This window comes from Nerophis ophidion, linkage group LG17 (assembly GCF_033978795.1).
Source record: "Nerophis ophidion isolate RoL-2023_Sa linkage group LG17, RoL_Noph_v1.0, whole genome shotgun sequence".
NCBI lineage: Eukaryota > Metazoa > Chordata > Actinopteri > Syngnathiformes > Syngnathidae > Nerophis > Nerophis ophidion.
The window spans coordinates 18391024-18413645 of NC_084627.1; the positions used below are offsets into that span (position 1 = coordinate 18391024).

The 22622-nt window shown below is 40.3% G+C and overlaps 1 protein-coding gene across 5 annotated transcripts in view; it reads left to right on the top strand.

The window, feature by feature from the left end:
- Positions 1 to 22622, top strand: part of LOC133536161 (nucleus accumbens-associated protein 2) — a 119483-nt gene that overhangs the window by 67566 nt on the left and 29295 nt on the right. Inside the window, exons 1-2 of one of the 5 annotated variants that reach the window (XM_061876428.1) lie at positions 21149 to 21522; positions 21637 to 21748. The exons of 1 other annotated variant lie outside the window; for it this stretch is intronic. The gene's annotated coding sequence lies outside the window, so the exon portion shown is untranslated. Of the gene's footprint in view, positions 1 to 21148; positions 21749 to 22622 lie in introns of those variants that run through there. 3 more of the 5 variants (XM_061876430.1, XM_061876429.1, XM_061876426.1) reach the window with 3 other exon arrangements.

Genomic DNA, 22622 nt, shown 5'->3' on the forward strand with positions numbered 1-22622 from the left:
AATGTTGTCTGTCTATCTGTGTTGGCCCTGCGATGAGGTGGCGACTTGTCCAGGGTGAACCCCGCCTTCCGCCCGATTGTAGCTGAGATAGGCGCCAGTGCCCCCCGCGACCCCAAAAAAAAGGGAATAAGCGGTAGAAAATGGATGGATATATATATATATATATATATATATATATATATATATATATATATATATATATATATATATATATATATATATATATATAAACCCCGGCCAAAATTTTTTTAACCCAATGCGGCCCCCGAGTCAAGAAGTTTGGGGACCCCTGGCCTAGGCCTAGCATTAAGGCTAGGTTTTAGTCAGCACACGTCCAATGTACTTTACATTTAATACCTGACATTTCTGCCAAGCAATAGATGTCTGGCAAATATTTATCTGGCTTGGGTTGCTGACCCCTGCCATGCATCTTTTTGAATTAACGTTAAAATTGTACTTTTAAATATTATTGCATTGAAATCTCATGTATCTTCTATGTATCGATTCTGTCCTCATACTAGTTATTTGAATCAGCATGCATTGTATGTACAGTATGTGTGCGAGCGCTTGTGCCATCTGGCGAATTGTCTCCCCGTCTTCATTTTATTCAAATATGCCTGGACCTGCTGCTACAGTGAATAACAGCTGTGCGTAGGTATGAAGAAATCCTTGATTAAAACTGATGCAACCGACAATGGAAGACAACTGAGCAGCAGCAACAGCATCGCAGTCGTCTCGAGGTGACGAGACATAAAACACTGGGGGGAAAAAGTTTGAGGTGCAAACACAGGGCGGCGAAATGAGGACACAGGCTTATGCGGCGTACGTTTTGAAGTGGGAGTGGGGGTGGGTTCATGCCTTTTTATGTTTCATCAGGCATGTGCGGGATTTATATTTAATTCAGACTGGAAGGAGGTGGCAATTTGCATGTTTAAGGTGACGCATGCATACGTGCCGCTGTGCTACTATTCGTTCCCTGCATACATCACAGTGAATATGCGGCTGTGCATATAGGCACTCGGCCCGTCCTGTCTGCCTGACTCAACATATTCTACATCCTCCCCCACCCCTAGCAGCCCTCCCTTCTCCTCTCACTCGGCCCTGGCTGGCACGAACATGCATGTCTGTAGAGTCTGTACTGTGCGCCAACTTCACTGCAATGCAGCCCTCTGTGCATTAATTGGCAGAGAGACAGCGGCGACGTGGTATGCAGGCAAGGAGAGAGAGAGGGAGAAAGAGATTGAGAGCAAGAAGGGTGGGCATAGAGGTAACATGAGGACAATAGTCACGGTTACTGATGGATGGACGAGCAGGTTCACGGAGACACGCCAACAAACAAGTGTGCATTCTTGAGTGTGCACAAGGGAGATGACGTGCCAGTGTGTCTATAAAAGAACATGAAGGGGGGTGGGGGGGATGTGTGTGTGTGTGTGTGTGTGTGTGTGTGTGTGTGTGTGTGTGTGTGTGTGTGTGTGTGTTGTATACGTCTGATTGTATTAACGGATTTGTGGCTCCTGCGTTTGACTGTGCCTTTTGTGCCTGCTCGCTCATGTGAGCCTATATGTGCTGTGCAGATATCAAAGTGCCATGCCAAAGCTCTTTTAAAAGAAACCTGCATTCAGGGCTTGTTCTGCTATGGAAGAGAAGGAAATAGTTGTGCATAACTTTTTATTTCTCTGAAGTCAACACCAGCCTCAATGTCCACATTATAGTGGAACCTCCAAGGCAGGGTTACCTTTTTACTATTTGTTACTCATTTTTCCTTTCGTCTGAGGGCAAAATACGCAAAATGCTCATGCATTATTAGCATTTGTGGGTTAAAAATTTGAGTGTTTAGATCAGGGTTTCCCAAACTTTTTGACCCGTATAAAACAGTATAAAATTATTTTATATAAATAGAGAAATATATATATATATTAGGGGTGTGGAAACGTTGTGCGATTCAGAATCCATCCATCCATTTTCTACCGCTTATTCCCTTTTGAGGTCGCGGGGGGCGCTGGCGCCTATCTCAGCTACAATCGGGCGGAAGGCGGGGTACACCCTGGACAAGTCGCCATCTCATCGCAGGGCCAACACAAATAGACAGACAACATTCACACTCACATTCACACACTAGGGCCAATTTAGTGTTGCCAATCAATCTATCCCCATGTGCATGTCTTTGGAAGTGGGAGGAAGCCGTAGTACCCGGAGGGAACCCACGCATTCACGGGGAGAACATGCAAACTCCACACAGAAAGATCCCGAGCCTGGATTTGAACCCAGGACTGCAGGACTTTCGTATTGTGAGGCAGACGCACTAACCCCTCTTCCACCGTGAAGCCCCCCGATTCAGAATGGATTCTCATTTTTAAAAACATCGATTTTTTTATTTTTTTTTATTTTTTATCAATCCAACAAAACAATACACATCACTACCATAACAATGCAATCAGATTCCAAAACCAAACCTGACCCAGCAACACTCAGAACTGCAATGAACAGAGCAATTGAGAGGAGACACAAACACAACACAGAACAAACCAAAAGTAGTGAAACAAAAATGAATATTATAAACAACAGTATCAATATTAGTTATAATTTTAGCATAGCAGTGATTAAAAATCCCTCATTGACATTATCATTAGACATTTATAAAAAAATTTAAAAAACAACAATAGTGTCACAGTGGCTTACGCTTGCATCGCATCTCATAAGCTTGACAACACACTGCGTCCAATATTTTTACAAAGATAAAATAAGTCATTGTTTTGGTTCGTTTAGTAGTTAAAACAAATTTACATTATTGAAATCAGTTGATAAAACATTGTCCCTTACAATTATAAAAGCTTTTTTAAAAAATCTACTCTGCTTGCATGTCAGCAGACTGAGGTAGATCCTGCTGAAATCCTATGTATTGAATGAATACAGAATCGTTTTGAATCGGAAAAATATTGTTTTTGAATCGAGAATCGCGTTGAATGGAAAAAATCGTTTTTGAATCGAAAAAAATCGTTTTTTAATCGAATCGCGACCCCAAGAATCGATATTTAATCGAATCGTGGGACACCCAAAGATTCGCAGCCCTAATAAATATATATATATATATATATATATATATATATATATACATTTTCTACCGCTTATTCCCTTTGGGGTCGCGAGGGGCGCTGGTGCCTACCTCAGCTACAATCGAGCGGAAGGCGGCGTACACCCTGGACAAGTCGCCACCTCATTCCAGGGCCATACACATATATATATATATATATCTCATATCACGTCATCGATTGGAAAATGCTTTTTTAGACAATGTGATTTGCCTGAGCGGTTAGGAGACTCTGAGAGTAACAAGCAACAAGCAGTAGAAAATGGATTAGAAAGGACAGATTAAAAAAAAAAAAAGTGTTGTTTTTTTTCCCCCACGGGCCATATATCGAACGCTGGCCCGTGGGCCGTAGTTTGGGGACCCCTGGTTTGGATCAACTTTTCTAATGATGTATGGCCCATGAGTCGTAGGTTTCACACTCATCACCAGAGGCCCTCAATTTAAATGATAAATGGGTTGTACTTGTATAGCGCTTTTCTACCTTCAAGGTACTCAAAGCGCTTTGACACTACTTCCACATTTACCCATTCACACACACATTCACACACTGATGGAGGGAGCTGCCATGCAAGGCGCTAACCAGCACCCATCAGGAGCAAGGGTGAAGTGTCTTGCTCAGGACACAACAGACGTGACGAGGTTGGTACTAGGTGGGGCTTGAACCAGGGACCCTCGGGTTGCACACGGCCACTCTTCCACTGCGTCACTGGGGTGTGAAGCTGGTGAAGTCTTCACTTTTATGTTTTAAACACGAAACTAAATTTGTTTACTACTTCTACCGACGGCTATGGCGACTCTGATCTATGGTACTGTACACCTTAGGTCAGGGGTAGGGAACCTATGACTCTAGAGCCAGATGTGGCTCTTTTAATGACTGCATCTGGCTCTCATATAAATCTTAGCTGACATTGCTTAACACGATAAGTGTTTTTCAACCTATTCGGAGCCCAGGCACATTTTTTTCATTGAAAAAATTCTGAGGCACACCACCAGCAGAAGACATAAAAAAATTAAACTCAGTAGCCAATACTGACAATAAAAAGTCGTTCTCACAATTGTTTGATATGAATTCAAATCATAACCAACCATGCATCAATATAGCTCTTGTCTCAACGTCGGTGTACTGTCACAACCTATCAGATCATGCCGTAACTTATTTTGAGTTTTTTAGTGTTTTCCTGTGTCTTGCGCACCTATTTTGGTGGCTTTTCTTCTTTTGTTGGTATTTTCCTGTAGCAGTTTCATGTATTCCTTGAATGCTATTCCCCGCACCTGCCTTGTTTTCGCAATCAAGACTAAGTTGTGTGGACGCACTGCTTCTTTGTGGGGACATTGTTGATTGTCATGTCATGTACGGATGTACTTTGTGGACGCTGTCTGCTCCATACGCTGTAAGTCTTTGCTGTCGTCCAGCATTCTGTTTTTGTTTACTTTGCAGCCAGTTCAGTTTTAGTTTGGTTTTGCTTCAATGCCTTTTCTTAGCGGCACTCACCTTTTGTTTGTTTTTGGTGTAAGTGTTGGATACCTTTTTACCTACACGCTGCCTCCCGCATCTTGTGATCATGACATACCATTTTCTCGACATCTACAAAGAAATTGGCTACCTGCTGCCACCTACTGATATGGAAGAGTATTACACAGTTTCTCTGCCAAGCTGTAGACAGCACAGACACTCAACAAAGACATATTTGCAGATTATAATTACTGGTTTGAAAAAAATATTTTCAACCCAATTAGGTGAAATTACATAATCTCCCACGGCACACCAGACTGTATCTCACGGCACGCCAGTGTGCCACGGCACAGCAGTTGAAAAACACAGCGATAAGTAATGAATAATTCCGCTGGTAAGCAGTGTTAAAAATAACGTTCAAAATATAAAACATTCTCATACGTTTTAATCCATCTATCCGTTTTCTACCGCACTTGTTCAAGAATTCGCATTAATGGTAAGAACTATTTTATTCATTATTGGTTAGCTTCAGAAAAACAATGTTATTGAAAAGAAGAATATACTTATTATACTCTGAAAATGTTTGGTCTTCTTAAAAATGCACGCATTTAGTTGTATTCAGTGTTAAAAAAAATATTATATGGCTCTCACGGAAATACATAGTAAAATATTTGGCTTTCATGGCTCTCTCAGCCAAGAAGGTTCCCGACCCCTGCCTTAGGTCATTATAAATGTAAAATTGAATGTAAAAATTTTACATTTCGAAACTGTTGAGTTACCCAGAAGATGGTCACAGACAATTCAGCTTGCTTATCAAAAGTTGCGCTTTGTGTTGCGCAATGTGTGATATTTGTGCTGTCATTTTTGTGTTTGCACCAGTATTGTACTTAAGGTTCTTACTAGTGCCACTTAGGGTTGTACGGTATACCGGTATTAGTGTAGTACCGCGATACTAATGAATCATATTCGGTATTATACCGCCTCTGAAAAGTACCAGCGCTCCTGTCGTCACGTCATCACATTGCTGGTTTACAAGCATGTTCGGCAGCGCACAATCACAGAGTTTTTCCAAGCAAACACGGTGTGTAGACAGAACAGGGAGAACAGATGCATTTTGGCTTAAAAGCTAACGATAAAGGTGAAGCTACAACACTGAAACGCCCTCACGAAGAGGTGCTTTAAGACATGGCTCGCTCGCTAGCGGCTAAAGTCCAGCCCCAGTCGGCAGTGTTTTAGCTACTTCTAAATCACTAATCTTCGCCTCCATGGCGACAAATAAAGTATGTTTCTTACAAGTATCATCCCCGCAGAATGAGGAATAGTTAACCATGCTTCACTACACACTGCAGCTCACCGGTGTCAACATGTAAACAAACGCCATTGGTGGATCTACACCTAATATCCACTGTAATGATACCAAGTACAGCAGCAAGTCGATACTACTATGATTACGTATATTTTTTGGCATCACAACATCTTTCATTTAAAGAAAAAATAAAAATACATTATGTTAATAAACTCAGGAAATATGTCCCTGGACACATGAGGACTTTGAATATGACCAATGTATGATCCTGGAACTACTTGGTATCGGATTGATACTCAAATTTTTGTTATCATCCAAAACTAATGTAAAGTATCAAACAAAAGAAGAAGTGATTATTACATTTTAACAGAAGTGTAGATAGAGAAAGTAAAAATATATCAACAGTAAATAAACAAGTTGGTATTTATAGGTACAATTTTTTTTTTTAACATTTTGTAATCGTCAGGCAAATGTAAAAAGTAAAAAAACTTTCTTGTGCAGTTTTAAGACGTAACATTCATAAATTCCGGTTTGACTAATAACATTGACCTAATGTGTGGCGTAATTTCATTTAATTTACATGCTTATGTGAATGTTATGCAAGTGAAAAAAGTAGTTGAAGGAAAAACTGTACTTTTGGTGGGGATTTTTCCCGTCATCCACCATTTCTATGGGATAAAACCACACGTGTTTCCCTTTTCTGTGCATTCCAGAAAGTTAAAAACTGCTAGCACAATGGCGTTTTCAATGCTGTGAGGGCAGGATTCATCTGTTAAAAAAAGCCCGCTTAAAAACACACCTAAAAAACGGTCCGTTCAATGCCATTACCTACATATTCACCAAGCTGGAGTGACGTTGACTACCTTTATAAATTCTTAATTAATCTGATTTCTCAAATAGTTCCGTTCAAATTAAGCATTCTACAACCCAAGGAAACACCTTAATATGATCGTGTTTGTCTTTTGAAAAGTCGAACTAACACAATTGAAAACTAAATCTCCTGAGTGGGTGTGGGTACTGAAGGTGACCCTTTGTATCACACGTATAACCCGTAAGTGGATCCCATTCAGTCAAACCATTGCAACAACTGAAATAATAAGACTGTATAATTGTTTCACAAATTAAAAGAATGAATAATTTTGACGTCCATCGATGGGAGAGAAAAAATAATTTTTTAAGAAGGTTGCAAAGGAAATGATGAATGCCATGCCTTCATTCGGACTCCAAAAACAAATACGAGTGAGATCATGAAGGGAATAAAGCAGGAATATTAAATGCTAAGAAGAAAGCGTACACAAACCTCTTCACAGTGCATTTGTGCACCCCAGACTGATTAGCAATGACTCTGGATTCGGCACTCACAAGCTAGTCCAGAACAATAGCAACTCACACTCTAACGGTATTGAGGCACTCATAGTCTTTTCTTTCGGACTTCAAACTCCTTCCATCAATCCACAGAGCTTATTGAGTGAACGAGTGAACTTTGAAATGTTCGAAAGTTTTCTGTCCATTCTCTGTCCAAAAATGATTTCAAAATGACTTTCTCCCGCCAGTCTGTGCTTCAGACTCGCATCCAACATTTCCGAGACCTACTTGCTAGTATACTACCAAGGAGGTCTCTGAAACATGTTACAAACATGACACTATAGTGTCATATTTGTGGCACAATCTTGGATAATTTGTTGACGCTGACTACTATTGAACATCAGCATTGCCATTAGAGACGTAATATTTGTAATCGGGTACAACAAGAATTGCGCTGTTGACCATTGAGCAGCCGAAAAGCTGCCTTGTTTTGTTGTGACATACAAACCGTTTGAATATGAGTTGGGAAATTGTGTTAGATGTAAATATAAACGGAATACAATGATTTGTGAATCACTTTAAAGCCATATTCAGTTGAATATGCTACAAAGACAACATATTTGATGTTCAAACTGATAAACATTTTTTTTTGTGCAAATAATCATTAAAGGGGAACATTATCACAATTTCAAAAGGGTTAAAAACAATAAAAATCAGTTCCCAGTGGCTTGTTTTATTTTTCGAAGTTTTTTTCAAAATTTTACACCTCCCGGAATATCCCTAAAAAAAAGCTTTAAAGTTTTTGATTTTCCCTATTTGCGATGCGACGGTCCATTTCTCTGTGACGTCATACAGGGCTGCCAATACAAACAATATGGCGGTTACCACAGCAAGATATAGCGACATTAGCTCGGATTCAGACTCGGATTTCAGTGGTTTAAGCGATTCAACAGATTACGCATGTATTGAAACAGATGGTCGGAGTATGGAGGCAGATAGCGAAAACGAAATTGAAGAAAAAAAATTGAAGCTATTGAGCAATTAGCTATTGACGCTATTCGGCCATAGCGTGGGTGTACCTAATGAAGTGGCCCATAGCATGGCTGCCTTATTAGCATCGCTGGTAAAATGTGCAGACCAAACGATCAGGACTTTCGCATCTTGTGACACTGGAGCAACTTAAATCCGTCGATTGGTAAGTGTTTGTTTCTCATTAAATGTGGGTATCTAGTTTCAAATGTACATACAGCTAGCGTAAATACCATGTTAGCATCGATTAGCGTAGCGTGTTAGCATCGATTAGCTGGCAGTCATGCTGTGACCAAATATGTCTGATTAGCACATAAGTCAACAACATCAACAAAACTCACCTTTGTGATTTCGTTGACTTAATCATTGCAAATGCATCTGCAGGTTATCCATACATCTCTGTGCCATGTCTGTCTTAGCATCGCCGGTAAAATGTGCAGACACTCACATTCAATGGGGGTCTGGCGTCAGATTTCTTGCCAGTGGTGCAACTTGAATCCCTCCCTGTTAGTGTTGTTACACCCTCCGACAACACACAGATGAGGCATGATGTCTCCAAGGTTCCAAAAAATTGTTGAAAAAAAAGGAAAATAACAGAGCTGCGACCCGGTGTTTGTAATGTGAAAATGAAAATGGCGGGTGTATTACCTCGGTGACGTCACGTTCTGACGTCATCGCTAAAAGACCGATAAACAGAAAAGCATTTAATTTGCCAAAATTCACCCATTTAGAGTTCGGAAATCGGTTAAAAAAATACATGGTCTTTTTTTGCAACATCAAGGTATATATTGACGCTTGCATAGGTCTGGTGATAATGTTCCCCTTTAACTTTAGAATTTGATGCCAGCAACACGTGACAAAGAAGTTGGGAAAGGTGGCAATAAATACTCATAAATTTGAGGAATGCTCATCAAACACTTATTTGGAACATCCCACAGGTGTGCAAGCTAATTGGAAACAGGTGGGTGCCATGATTGGGTATAAAAACAGCTTCCCAAAAAATGCTCAGTCTTTCACAAGAAAGGATGAGGCGAGGTACACCCCTTAGTCCACAAGTGCGTGAGCAAATAGTCAAACAGTTTAAGAACAACGTTTCTCAAAGTGTAATTGCAAGAAATTTAGGGATTTTAACATCTACGGTCCATAATATCATCAAAAGGTTCAGAGAATCTGGAGAAATCACTCCACGTAAGCGGCACGGCTGGAAACCATCATTGAATGACTGTGACCTTCGATCCCTCAGACGGCACTGTATCAAAAACCGACATCAATCTCTAAAGCAGTGGTTCTCAAATGGGGGTACGCGTACCCATGGGGGTACTTGAAGGTATGCCAAGGGGTACGTGAGATTTTTTAAAAATTTTCAAAGATCCTTTATAAATATATTTATTGAATAATACTTCAACAAAATATGAATGTAAGTTCATAAACTATGGGGAAAAAAATTCAACAATGCAATATTCAGTGTTGACGGCTAGATTTTTTGTGGACATGTTCCATAAATATTGATGTTAAAGATTTTTTTTTTTTTGTCAAGAAATGTTTAGAATTAATTTCATGAATCCAGGTGATCTCTATTACAATCCCCAGAGAGGGCACTATAAGTTGATGATTACTTCTATGTGTAGAAATCTTTATTTATAAATGAATCACTAGTTTGTTTTTCAACAAGTTTTTAGTTATTTTTATATCTCGTTTTCTCCAAATAGTTCAAGAAAAAACACTTCAAATGAGCAATATTTTGCACTGTTATACAATTTAATAAGTCAGAAACTGATGACATAGTGCTGTATTTTACTTTCTTTATCTCTTTTTTTCAACCAAAAATGCTTTGCTCTGATTAGGGGGAACTTGAACAAAAAAAAATGTTCACAGGGGGTGCATCACTGAAAAAAGGTTGAGAACGACAGCTCTAAAGGATATCACCACATGGGCTCAGGAACACTTCAGAAAACCACTGTCACTAAATACAATTTGTCGCTACATTTGTAAGTGCAAGTTAAAGCTCTAATATGCAAAGCGAAAGCCATTTATCAACAACATCCAGAAACGCAGCCGGCTTCTCTGGGCCCGAGATCATCTAAGATGGACTGATGCAAAGTGGAAAAGTGTTTTGTTGTCTGACGAGTCCACATTTCAAATTGTTTTTGGAAATATTCAACATTTTGTCATCCGGACCAAAGGGGAAGAGAACCATCCAGACTGTTATCGACGCAAAGTTCAAAAGGCAGCATATGTGATGGTATGGGGGTGCATTAGTGCCCAAGGCATGGGTAACTTACACATCTGTGAAGGCACCATTAATGCTGAAAGGTACATACAGGTTTTGGAACAACACATGCTGCCATTTAAGCGCCGTCTTTTTCATAGACGCCCCTGCTTTTTTCAGCAAGACAATGCCAAGCCACATTCAGCTCGTGTTACAACAGCGTGGCTTCGTAAAAAAAACGGCGAGTACTTTCCTGGCCCGCCTGCAGTCCAGACCTGTCTCCCATTGAAAATGTGTGGCGCATTATAAAGCGTAAAATACGACAGCGGAGCCCCCGGACTGTTGAACGCTTGAAGCTCTACATAAAACAAGAATGGGAAAGAATTCCCCTTTCAAAGCTTCAACAATTAGTTTCCTCAGTTCCCAAACATTTATTGAGTGTTGTTAAAAGAAGAGGTGATGTAACCCAGTGGTGAACATGCCCTTTCCCAACTACTGTGGCACGTTTTGCAGCCATGAAATTCTAAGTTAATTATTATTTACAAAAAATATGAGTTTGAACATCAAATGTCTTGTCTTTGTAGTGCATTCAATTAAATATGGGCTGAAAATAAATTGCAAATCATTGTATTCAGTTTATATTTACATCCAACACAATTTCCCAACTCATATGGAAACAGGGTTTGTAGGTCAACCAGAAAAGCAAAACATTTTTTTCTTCGCTAAAAGGAAATAAGCGCCCTCTAGTGTACGGGAGGCACACGGCATAAGACCAATAGTCGCATTACAAAGTGTGCATGGACACTGGTACTTCAAATGTAGGTGTGAAATTACAAAAAAACAAACTATTTGAGAAATAGTCTAGTTTAGTTCATGGAAACATAGTCAGTATTATTGTAGGAGCTAATACAGTTGAACTACTTTTCTGGTGTCGTGACACCGGCGGAATCCCTATCATCTGATCCGCCTCCGCTTGGGATGGTTTCCTGTGGACGGGACTCTCGCTGCTGTCTTGGATCCGCTTTGAAATGAACTCTCGCGGCTGTGTTGGAGCCACTATGGATTGAACTTTCATAGTATCATGTGGGACCCGCTTGACATCCATTGCTTTCGGTCCCCTAAAGGGGCGGGGTTGCCCACATTTGAGGTCCTCTCCAAGGTTTCTCATAGTCATCATTGTCACTGGCGTCCCACTGGGTGTTAATTCTCCCTGCCCACTGGGTGTGAGTTTTTCTTGCGCTTATGTGGGTTCTTCCGAGGATGTCGTAGTCGTAATGGTTTGTACAGTCCTTTGAGACATTTGTGATTTAGGGTTATATAAATAAACATTGATTGATTGATTGATTGATCTGCATTGTTAGCCACCTTCCGCTTTTTGCTATCAAGAGCGCACAGAAAAGAAGACGACGTCTGTTCTCGTCTCACATTAGGATTCTGGCTGTTGGGCAAAATTAAGAAGAAAAAAAGTGCAGTTTTTCCCTTAATTACAAAAAAAATAGTCTTCCTTAATTTCAATAATACAACCGATAATGTGACCCTGTTTATTTTGTATCTCCTTCTGAGACACACCGTATTCCGTTTGGGAGATTCGTTTCTTTTTTGGAATTACAAACGTCAGAAATATTGTGCTGAATTGCGAAACACAAATGGTTCTTTGTAGGATACACAGTATTTACTGTGTTTATTTCCTTGAAGCTGCTCTTTCCGGGAGAAGTCGCAAAATAGACGCAAAAAGACAAACCAACACAATGGTCCCGAGTTAGACATTTGATTTGATATTGTGAGTTTGGACTCTGACCCAAGAGACATTTTTATTCACCTAAATTTAGTTGACCCTTACTACTACTTACTCTTAGGACTTGTTCTACGATCAGTTTCTGGAAGACTGAAAAAATATGTAAGTCTTACATGTCTCACTCCAAATGTCAGAATGTTCCATCATGTATGGTATCATTAGCTTGTACAGGTGTATGAATTAATTGTTAATGAATTGTTATTGAACTAATTGTCTGGTATTGTCTTTCCTTCGCTAACTCTGGACATGCGACACCTGTTCTCCTGCCCACCGCCCCCTCACATCAAAAACCTGTTGACAACAGCAGAAAAAACAAGCAACTGAGGCGTAACTTCTTAATTTACACTTGTGATTAATTTGTGCAGCAATACAAGCTTAATTCTTGCTTGTTTGCAGCGTGTAGGTGTTTGGTAAAAAGGTCTTTTGCATGATTCATGGTAAACACGCAACACTTACTCAAGAGTAAAGCCAAACAAAACAAAAACTATTGTCTTACAAAAATGGTCAGAACATTGGAGCTACTTCCAGATTACATTTTGTACCCTTGATTAAATGGCCCATGTGCTGCAAAAATGTTTCAATATTGCCTCTAATTCAGGAGTGTCCAAACTTTTACCACCCACGGCGCCATTTCTAAAAAAAAAATATTGAAAGATGGAAATAAAAGCCTTGATTTTATTTTCTACATTATGCCACACTTTGGACAAGGTTGCTCAAATATGTCATTCAAAGGAGTACTGTCATTTGCAAAAAAAAGTTAAACATTGCTTCAGCAAGATGAAGTAACTCCTTCCCTCCTGATGTGCTTGTTTCCAACAGTGTTTTCAGAAGTTGCACAATTTAATATCTTGATGATTTATAATGTCTCAGGCCTTTGTTGTGTAGGCCCTTGCAGGCTATGTCACATTGGTAAGCATAATTTATATCATTATTCTGTTGGGAACATTGAAGATGTGATTTTAATTTTGAATACCCTTGCCAAATGGGTTGTGTTATGTTGATATGCTATGGGACATATTGCCAACTACATTGGTTTTATATTAGGCAACAAGTTGATTGTGATTTGTGGACACCTACAGGACTGGAGGTGACCACAATTTACAACGGTCACAGCAATTCATATTTACTGTCCCGTTTTTCATATCAAATTTGGCATGCTTGGCGAATTCTGTCTTCACCTCTGATAGTATGGGTTTAGGGACACAGAAAACGATGAGTTGCGATGAAGTGGCGACTCATCCAGGGTAGGGATGGGCGATATATCGATATACGCGATATATCGCGATATAGAAAATGACTACATCATGATATTCGAGTATACTTTCTCACACAGTTGCTTTTAGCTGCGGGCTCCTTTTGTCTCCTTCTCACAGACAGCAAGTGCACAAACTTACACACGTCACATACTTATACGCCCTCACGGAGCAGAGAGGTAGCAGACTGGGTAACGTTAGCTGTGATGCTATTGAAGCCGTGCGAGTGGTAATACGAGAGAAAGAAGGTGCGAATGAAGGAAAAATTAATTCCCAAGAAAAACAGCAGGGGGTCCATCGTCTGGTGGGAGTTCGGCTTCAAGCGGGAAGATGTCGAATAGACAACTTTTTTTGTGGGTTCTTCCGAGGATGTTGTAGTCGTAATGATTTGTGCAGTCCTTTGAGACATATGTGATTTGGGGCTATATAAATAAACATTGATTGATTGATTGATTGACAACTTTAATTTGTCAAGTGTGGGGCACAAGCGTTGCTACCAAAAGTAGCATTATTGCTAATATGTAGCATCATTTGAAAAGTTACCTGCTAATAACTTTAATAAATACAGTTTTGGTCAATTGACTTAGTTGTGATTTCCTTCTCTGCATGAAAGTTTAAAATGAGCCTATAATTATGCGGTATGAGCAAGAATGTTTTAATGTAGACACATAGAATCATCATACTGCTGTGATTATATTTATCAAGTGTTACTTCAAGGTTAAGGCAAAATATTGAGATATATATTGGGTATCGGGATATGGCCGAAAAATATCGAGATATTAAAAAAGGCCATATCGCCCAGCCCTAATCCAGGGTGTGCCCCGCCTTCCGCCCGAATGCAGCTGAGATAGGCTCTAGCACCCTACGCGACCGCGAAAGGGACCAGCGGTAGAAATTTGATGAATTGATTGCTGGATGAAAACAATGAGTAGACAGACTAAAATATGGTAAATGGGTTATACTTGTATAGCCCTTTTCTACTCTCCAGGTACTCAAAGCGCCTTGACACTATTTCCACATTTACCTATTCACAAACTGATGGCGAGAGCTGCCATGCAAGGCCCTAACCACGACCCATCAGAAGCAAGGGTGAAGTGTCCTCACCGTCCCCAAGTCAAAGTCTCTGGTGGGGACTTTGGCTCTTTAGTAATGGCTCAAGTCATCACCAATGACTGTACAAGTTGACAAAGTATTTGGTTCTGCGTGCACTACTTAGGTAGAAAAAAACTGAACAGATGGCTGTCAAGACAGATTACCTTTGAAATGTGGTGGTTTAAGTAAAAGAAAGTAAAGTACCTGGCCCTTTACTGTATGTCATGGTCAATGTTACACGTGAACACAATCCATTTTGTTTTTAATAGTTTCACTAGATGATGTTAGGGCTGTGCCTGCATTTATAAGTTTCATTGCAAAAATCAAAAAACATTTTAACAAAGCTTTGTGTAGTTGGGGTATGGCTCATTTGGTAATTTGGTGGATGTTGTCTTCACCTACATTTGTTTGTCATTTGGCCACCAGTCTCTATTGTAGGTTATCACCACCTTTAAGACTGAAGGGGAACCGCAAATCAAATGTATTTTTTGTATTTCCTACAGTACGAACAATAGTAGACATTCGCACAATATTGTTAATAGTTTCATTTTAACGATTGAGGATGTGATGATTACGTTTGTGTCTTTCATAACGAAACTAAAAACATGGCATTAATGACTGGACTGATTGAATTTCAAAACTGATGGATGTTGTATTCTCCTTCCTTCGTTTGTGGACAGTTGTTAGCCAGTACCTATTGTGGTTTATTGCCTCCTACATGAGCAAAGTCTGGCAAAATTGTCTTTCAGAATTAATATTTTTTAAAGCAGCAGCAGCTCACATCTATTGTCTGATTTCCTTACAGACAATATTACACTAGGGAAGGTGTCTCCAACAGGTAGCTCATGAACTACCAGGAGCTTGCCACCCAATGAGTAGTTTATTACTAAAGGGTCAAAGAATAATTAAACTCTTACTATTTTTATAACCGTTTCATTAAGATACAAGGCCTTTATTTATTGACAAATTACCACAAACAGCATTTAAGGCAATGGCTGCACAGTTTGAGTGGAGATCTGCTTTGTAAATGAAGGACATTTCAAATTTTGTCAGTGAATAAAACACAAGTAGCTCACTTTTTTGTAAAGTAGCTCTCACAGTCATGAAGGTTTGAGACCCCTGCACTAACTAATAGTTTTTCAATATTATTAACAGTTTACTAGATAATTAAGGATATGACAATTGTGCCTAAGTATCTAAAATCCCTTTAATAATTCTAAAAAAATTTAATTCCAGACCATAGAAGATCCCACAGATTTGGTGGACATTGTTTTCTTCATTTTGATTGTTGTTAGCCTGTCTCTATTGGGATTTACTTGGGAAGAGGTCTCAACCACTACTGTCTGTTGCAAATATTTTTGACCCTGTTTACTTACATCCGAAATATTGAAACAAAACATTTTTTTTTGTTTATGCTTTTTTAATATATTCTTTATTAGGCGTTTAATGTTTACAGTTTGCAAAAGATTTTGCAAACAAAAAAAGTCACTTCTTTCCCCATTCTTTTGGTCACCCACATTAACAAAAATAACTTTTGTGGCGCCCCGCATGGGTTGGTTTGGAAGTCATGTTGGAATATATGTGTAATTATTACACAAATTGTAGATGACTTACGGGCAATCAGTCGCATAATGCGCCCCGTCTCCTTGCTAATACAATTTGTTTGATGGCTGAGTCTGCATCTAGCAACGTCCTATAAGGACATGGACCTATAGTTAGTTAATTATGTATTTTGAGTTTTGACAGGGCCAGCACGGTGGCACAGGCCTTAGTATGTGTGCCTCACAATACAAAGGTCCTGGGTTCAATCCATGACTCGGGATCTTTCTGTGTGGAGTTTGCATGTTCTCCCCGTGACTGCGTGGCTTCTCTCTGGGTTCTCCATCTTCCTCCCACCTCCAAAGACATGCACCTGGGGATATGTTGATTGGCAACACTAAATTGGCCCTAGTGTGTGAATGTGAGTGTGAATGTTGTCTATCAGTGTTGGCCCTGCGATGAGGTGGCGATTTGTCCAGGGTGTACACCCACACCCATAAGGGACAGGTGTTAGTAAATGAATGGATGAAGTTTTGACTGAGCAGTTCTATTTTGACTGGCCTTTTATTTATAGACTTTACGGTTCTGCTTTATCAGATCATGCAACCACACTGACCAATTGCATACGAGTTAAGCAATCTCACATACTCTGTGCATTCCGTCAGGTAAACATGGCGACAAAATGTGGAGACAGTTGATGGAAGAGCAAAGTGAGTGACACGGAAGAACCACGTAATCCATATCCACGTAAATGAGAGGTAAAAGAGTGAGGCAGAGGGAGGACAGAGACAAGGGCGCGTTAGAGGTGATAGAAGAGCGATTTGTCCTCGCTTGTTACTTCTGCCCTCTTTGTCCTGACCACTTAGAGAGCGCGGACAAGGACAAGCCAGAGACAACAGAACAATAAATACACATGGTGTGGAACTCCTTTTGAAGTCCTATGTAATTGATAAATCTAGCGATGGGAATGAAAGTAAATGTAACGGAGTATAAATTGCGTTGTTTCTTCACAAAAATACTCAAAAGTAACAAGTATGGTGCATTAAAACTAACCTGACTCTCGCCAGATCCTTGTAGTTCGCTGAGCTCCACACAAGGATCTTGGTTTGAGGGCATTGCAAACTCTTTCAAGATAGCATAAAATAATGAACCTATCAGGATTGCCGGGCGGGATTTCATAGATGTGACATAGCGCCAAAACGACGTCTTGTACTGACATTGAATCTGCTATTGCAACTGTTTTGTCGAATCTATCGAATACTAATTCTATAAAACAGTGGTTCTCAACCTTTTTTCAGTGACGTACCCCCTGTGAACATTTTTTTAATTTAAGTACCCCCTAATCAGAGCAAAGCATTTTTGGTTGAAAAAAAAAGATAAAGAAGTAAAATACAGCATTATTTTATCAGTTTCTGATTTATTAAATTGTATAACAGTGCAAAATATTGCTCATTTGTAGTGGTCTTTCTTGAACTATTTGGAAAAAAAGATATAAAAATAACTGTACTCTCTCATGCACACAATGTCTGTGTTTACTAACATCATGGCGTAGCCGAAGCCGAGTTTCTTAACATGGAGATATTCTCACTACTTTTATTTTGTCGAGCACAAAGAAAAGAACATTTTAGGTAAACGTAAGTTGTTTCTTGGATCAAAGATCCCATCTACTACCCAAAAAAGCAATTCAAATTTGTTGAAACACCTACAAAAGCAACATGTTTGGACAAAGCTAGTAAAGAGAGACACGCTTCACCTCCACCTCCACCTAAATATTTTAATAGAGGGACTGCGAACCAGGACAACATTAATAGAACCATTGCGGCATAGAAGACATGCAGGCTATTTCTACAGTGGAGTCACCTGCTTTCAATCAATCAATTCCTTTATTGTCATTGTCATAAATAACACTTAAGTCATACATGTCAACGAGATTTCGTTTGAGCTTTGTCCAGCGGCATAGAAACTGCATTGATGTGCAGGTTGACCAGAGTTAACAGTTTAGCTCAGCATTTGTTTATGAGAACACGTATAGTGGGGGGAACAGTCAGAGGTCTAATGGGTGTTGCGTTGATGCTGCAGCAATGGAATGTCCAGAGCACAATTATTGAAGTGGTGAAGAGTGAGGTAATAAGATGGTTTTCTGGCAGCTAATTAGCATGATAGCGGGCGTCAAACAGCAAATGGCACAAAAACATTTTCCAAGTAGTTGGACACAGTGGACAGTGAGTACATAAACATGGAAAGCAAGCTAAAGAAGACACTCCAAAGTCTGCAACTGCTCATCATTCAGCACTGAAGGTACACACGCTGTCAATTCTCTTATATAATGTTGCTCTTTCATTCTAGACTTCTAGAGTGTTTGATTATCACATCACTCTAAATGTATAGACTATAACGTTCACAAACATAAAGAGAGATCTAATGGACCAGGCCAATCTTTCCTTTTCTCTAAACTAAAAGTTGGGAAATGTGTAGTGTTCTGGGCTTCACTGAAGACGTGCTTTTATTTCATTTTACAATTCCTTGAGAGAGAAAAACGCCTGGTTAGGCGTGTGTATAGCAGAATGTGTGCTGTATATCGTGACATGACATAATCATGTCATGTGTGCCTTCCTTGGGTGAAGCCAGGTTTACAGCTGTGTTGTTATTATTTGGTTTGTTACTTATGTATGTTATGTTGCAGCTATTTAAAATAGTTGTGTCAATTTTTTCTGGCCTAAAACAAATTGGCCTTCTATGTTGAAGAGGTTAATTTAGCCTACTGATGTGTATTTATAAATGGTAGATTTATATAGGCTACTAAGGTAAAGTTTTGTACCTGACATGTTTCGGCTACCTTGCTTCTGCAGCCTTCATCAGAGGTGTCACGTGATGTTAGCGTGACATCATCTGTGAGTGTTATATGAATTGTTCCATCCCACCTGGAGTGGTGGGATGGCAGTGTCCCCCGGTGTGCGCCGGGGGTAGGGCGGGGAGCCCCCTGTCGTCGGGATGTCTACCAAACGGCCGGGGGTGGCTCTGCAGGACTTTGTCCCAAGACTGACGACTGTCAAAAGAGACGAAGGAACCTACCAACTATCCCACACCTGGGACACAGTCCCAGACATCCTGGCGCACACCAGGGTACACCGCCGTCCCACCACTTCCGGTGGGATGGAACAATCCATATAACAGGTCACAGACTTTGATTGATTGATTGATTGATACATTGAAACTTGTATTAGTAGATTGCACAGTAAAGTACATAATCCGTAGAATTGACTACTAAATGGTAACACCCAAATAAGTTTTTCAACTTGTATAAGTCGGGGTCCACGTTAATCAATTCATGACGTCACGCTAACATCACGTGACACCTCAGATGAAGGCTGCAGAAGCAAGGTAGCCGAAACTTGTCAGGTACAAAACTTTACCTTACGAGCCTATATAAATCAACCATTTATAAATGTGTCTTTGTGTGTTGTATGTAGGGCTGGGCGATATATCGATATGCTCGATATATCACAGGTTTGTCTCTGTGATATAGAAAATGACTGTATCGGGATATTAGAGTATACGTTCTCACGCAGTTGCTTTTAGCTGCTGGCATTACATTGCAGGCTCTTCTCACTCTTTCCTGCGTCTCCTTCTCACAGACAAGCGCACATTCTTAAATATGTTGCATACTGTCACGTCATACGTCACATACGTATACGCCCTCGCGGAGCAGTGAGGTAGCAGCATGGGTAGCGTTAGCTGTGATGCTAGCAGAGCCGTGCGAGTGGTAATACGAGAGAAAAAAGGTGCAAATGAAGGAAGAATTCATTCCCAAGAAAAACAGCAGGGGGTCCATTGTCCGACGGTGGTTTGGCTTAAAGTGGGAATATGTCGAACAGACAACCGTAATTTGTCAAGTGTGGGGCAAAAGTGTTGCTATAAAAAGTAGCATTACTGCTGGTATGTAGCATCATTTGAAAAGTCACCTGCTAGAGAACGAAGAGTGTTTACTCCGCAAGTCAACATCTCCGTTCGGTGCCTCACGCCCACACCATCAAAATGCAGAGGCAACCATTTCCAGATCAACACCGTATGAAAAAAAATAGTCAATAACCGAATTTAATAACGTCCCTTGTAACCTACCACATAGCGAAGGACGAACACTATTTGATTTCCTATTATGCAGCTCATTTTTATTTGACACTTAAAATGTCTCCGACAATCCTGCTCTTTATGTTTTGGAAATGACATGAATGTTTGTGCCACTGCTTAATAACTATAGTTATGGTAAATTGACTCAGTTGTGATTTCCTTCTCTGCATGAAAGTTTAAAATGAGCATATATTAATGCAGTATGAACAATAATGTTTTAATGTAGACACAGAATCCTCATACTGCTGAGATTATATGTATCAAGTGTTCATTCAAGGCCAAGGCAAAATATCGAGATATAAAAAAAGGCCATATTGCCCTGCCCTCGTTGTATGTAGACCACATTGCTTACCAGAGTTCAGTGATGCAAATGCATGTCAAGTTTATCAACAAATTGTATTATTCTCAAGTCCAATAACAGTACTGAAATGAAAACTGAAAGGGCATTAATGGGAGCCTTAAAAAAATAATAACTAAATAGTTACTTTTCACAGTAATGCATTACTTTTTGGTTTAAGTAACTGTGTTAGGAACTGAGTTACGTTTGAAATAAAATAAGTAGTTACTGGTTTTCAGTAACTAACTCAACACTGGTTACTACCCACCTCTGATACCATAATACCCGGTCTGAACTTCCCTGTTGATACAAACAATAATATTGACAGTTGTTTGGTATTGCGGTACCGTGAGTGGGTCATGTGAGGATCCCGCGCGGACGCTCACCTCGTCCAGGAGGCCGAGTGGCCCAAGTTGCCTCAATCTAATTGTCTTTCTCGGCTCGCACTGTCCTCAAATGACTTTCTCAGTCTGTCTCTGCGATACCCCGGCACCCGCCCCCTCCCTTCGTCCCCACACCTCCTCATCCTCCTCCTCCTCCCCTCTTGATTCTCTCCGGCTCTGCCCACTTTCTGTCTGTCTGTAACTGTAGCCTGTGTTTTTCTCTCCCTCCCACTCCCTGCGACGTATAGATACTGCATTGATCGGGGACACACACACACACACACACACACGTAAACCTCCCACTCCTTTCATCATTGATTCACACAGCTCGCTCTATCACACATTCTTTCTCTCTCTCTCTCTCTCTCTCTCTCTCTCTCTCTCTCTCTCGCTCTCTCTCTCTCTCGCTCTCTCTCTCTCTTGCTCTCTCTCTCTCTTTCTGCACTGGCACTTGTTGAATCCGATCCTCGCTAGAGGAGGTTGGGGGAGATGGGAGAGGAACAGAGAGATAATGACAGGCAGGCAGAGGGAGTCTTTGAGGCAGCGCTACAACTGACAGCGAACGGACACAATGGAGCTTCGCAGGGTATGGAAGACACGGCAAAGTCAGTCACGCAGCGGAGAGAATGCTGTCTTTTTCTATTGAGACTTTAAGGAACGTTGCCGTGCGTCAAACTCCACTTCAGGCTTCTCATCGCCGGTTTGTCTGCCGCCCTTAGATTGACTGTGAAAACTGTCTGAGCACCTTCTTCTGCAATAGTGCATGAGAGAGCACAAGAAGAAGAAGAAAAAGAGCGAGAGATAGAGACTGTTATGTGCTGCTTTCCCCAGGTGAGTAAGTGCTTACGTGCCAGAATACACAGTCATTTCCCTATGCAGACTCTAGTGTGTGTGTGTGTGTGTGTGTGTGTGTGTGTGTTTAGGCATGCATAGTTTTATGTAAGTAAGCCAGAGTGCATGTGTGTGTGTGTGTGTGTGTGTGTGTGTGTATATGAAGTGGGAAAGAGAGGGAGTATGTGAGAGAGGCGGTGACATTTTTTTTTTTTTCAGTCTGTATTCCTGGAAACTGTTCTGCAGCATTGCTCAATAATGAAACTGGTATATATATATATATGTATATATATATATATATATGTGTGTGTGTGTGTGTGTGTGTGTGTACAGTATGTGTGAAGGGGAAACAATGCTACAAAGTTCATGTGAAGGAGACTGGTTACAAATATGCTTGGAGGAACAGCTTTAAATGAAATACAGAGTGGAACCTCTTGATACGAACGCCCCCTTTCGTCACTCAGTTCAACCTAAATCTTCGGAAAACCTGGAATAATCACAGAAAACTTTGGGGGAAAAAACACATTTTAAGGCACACAAAAACAAGGGATGCTCTGTTTTGTTCAGGACCAGACACATAACTTCTTGCTTCTGAAGACCGATAACCGATAATGTTTCTCTTTTTTTTTTTTTTTTTTATAATCTTTTTGTAGATTTAACTGTAGTTTGTGCACACCTGGAGGAAAGAAAGACTAATAGGGGGATTTGTCCTGACAGAAGCCAATTATCTTCAACTATTGGGTCAATCTCTGGCAAACTTTTTGCACTTCTCAAATGCCGCAGCACAGGAACAAGCCCAAGCCTTTCTTTGCAGGTGACATTGGGGGCAGCTTCTTTAACAGTGCAGGCATCGACCACAGAGAAAACACACGTT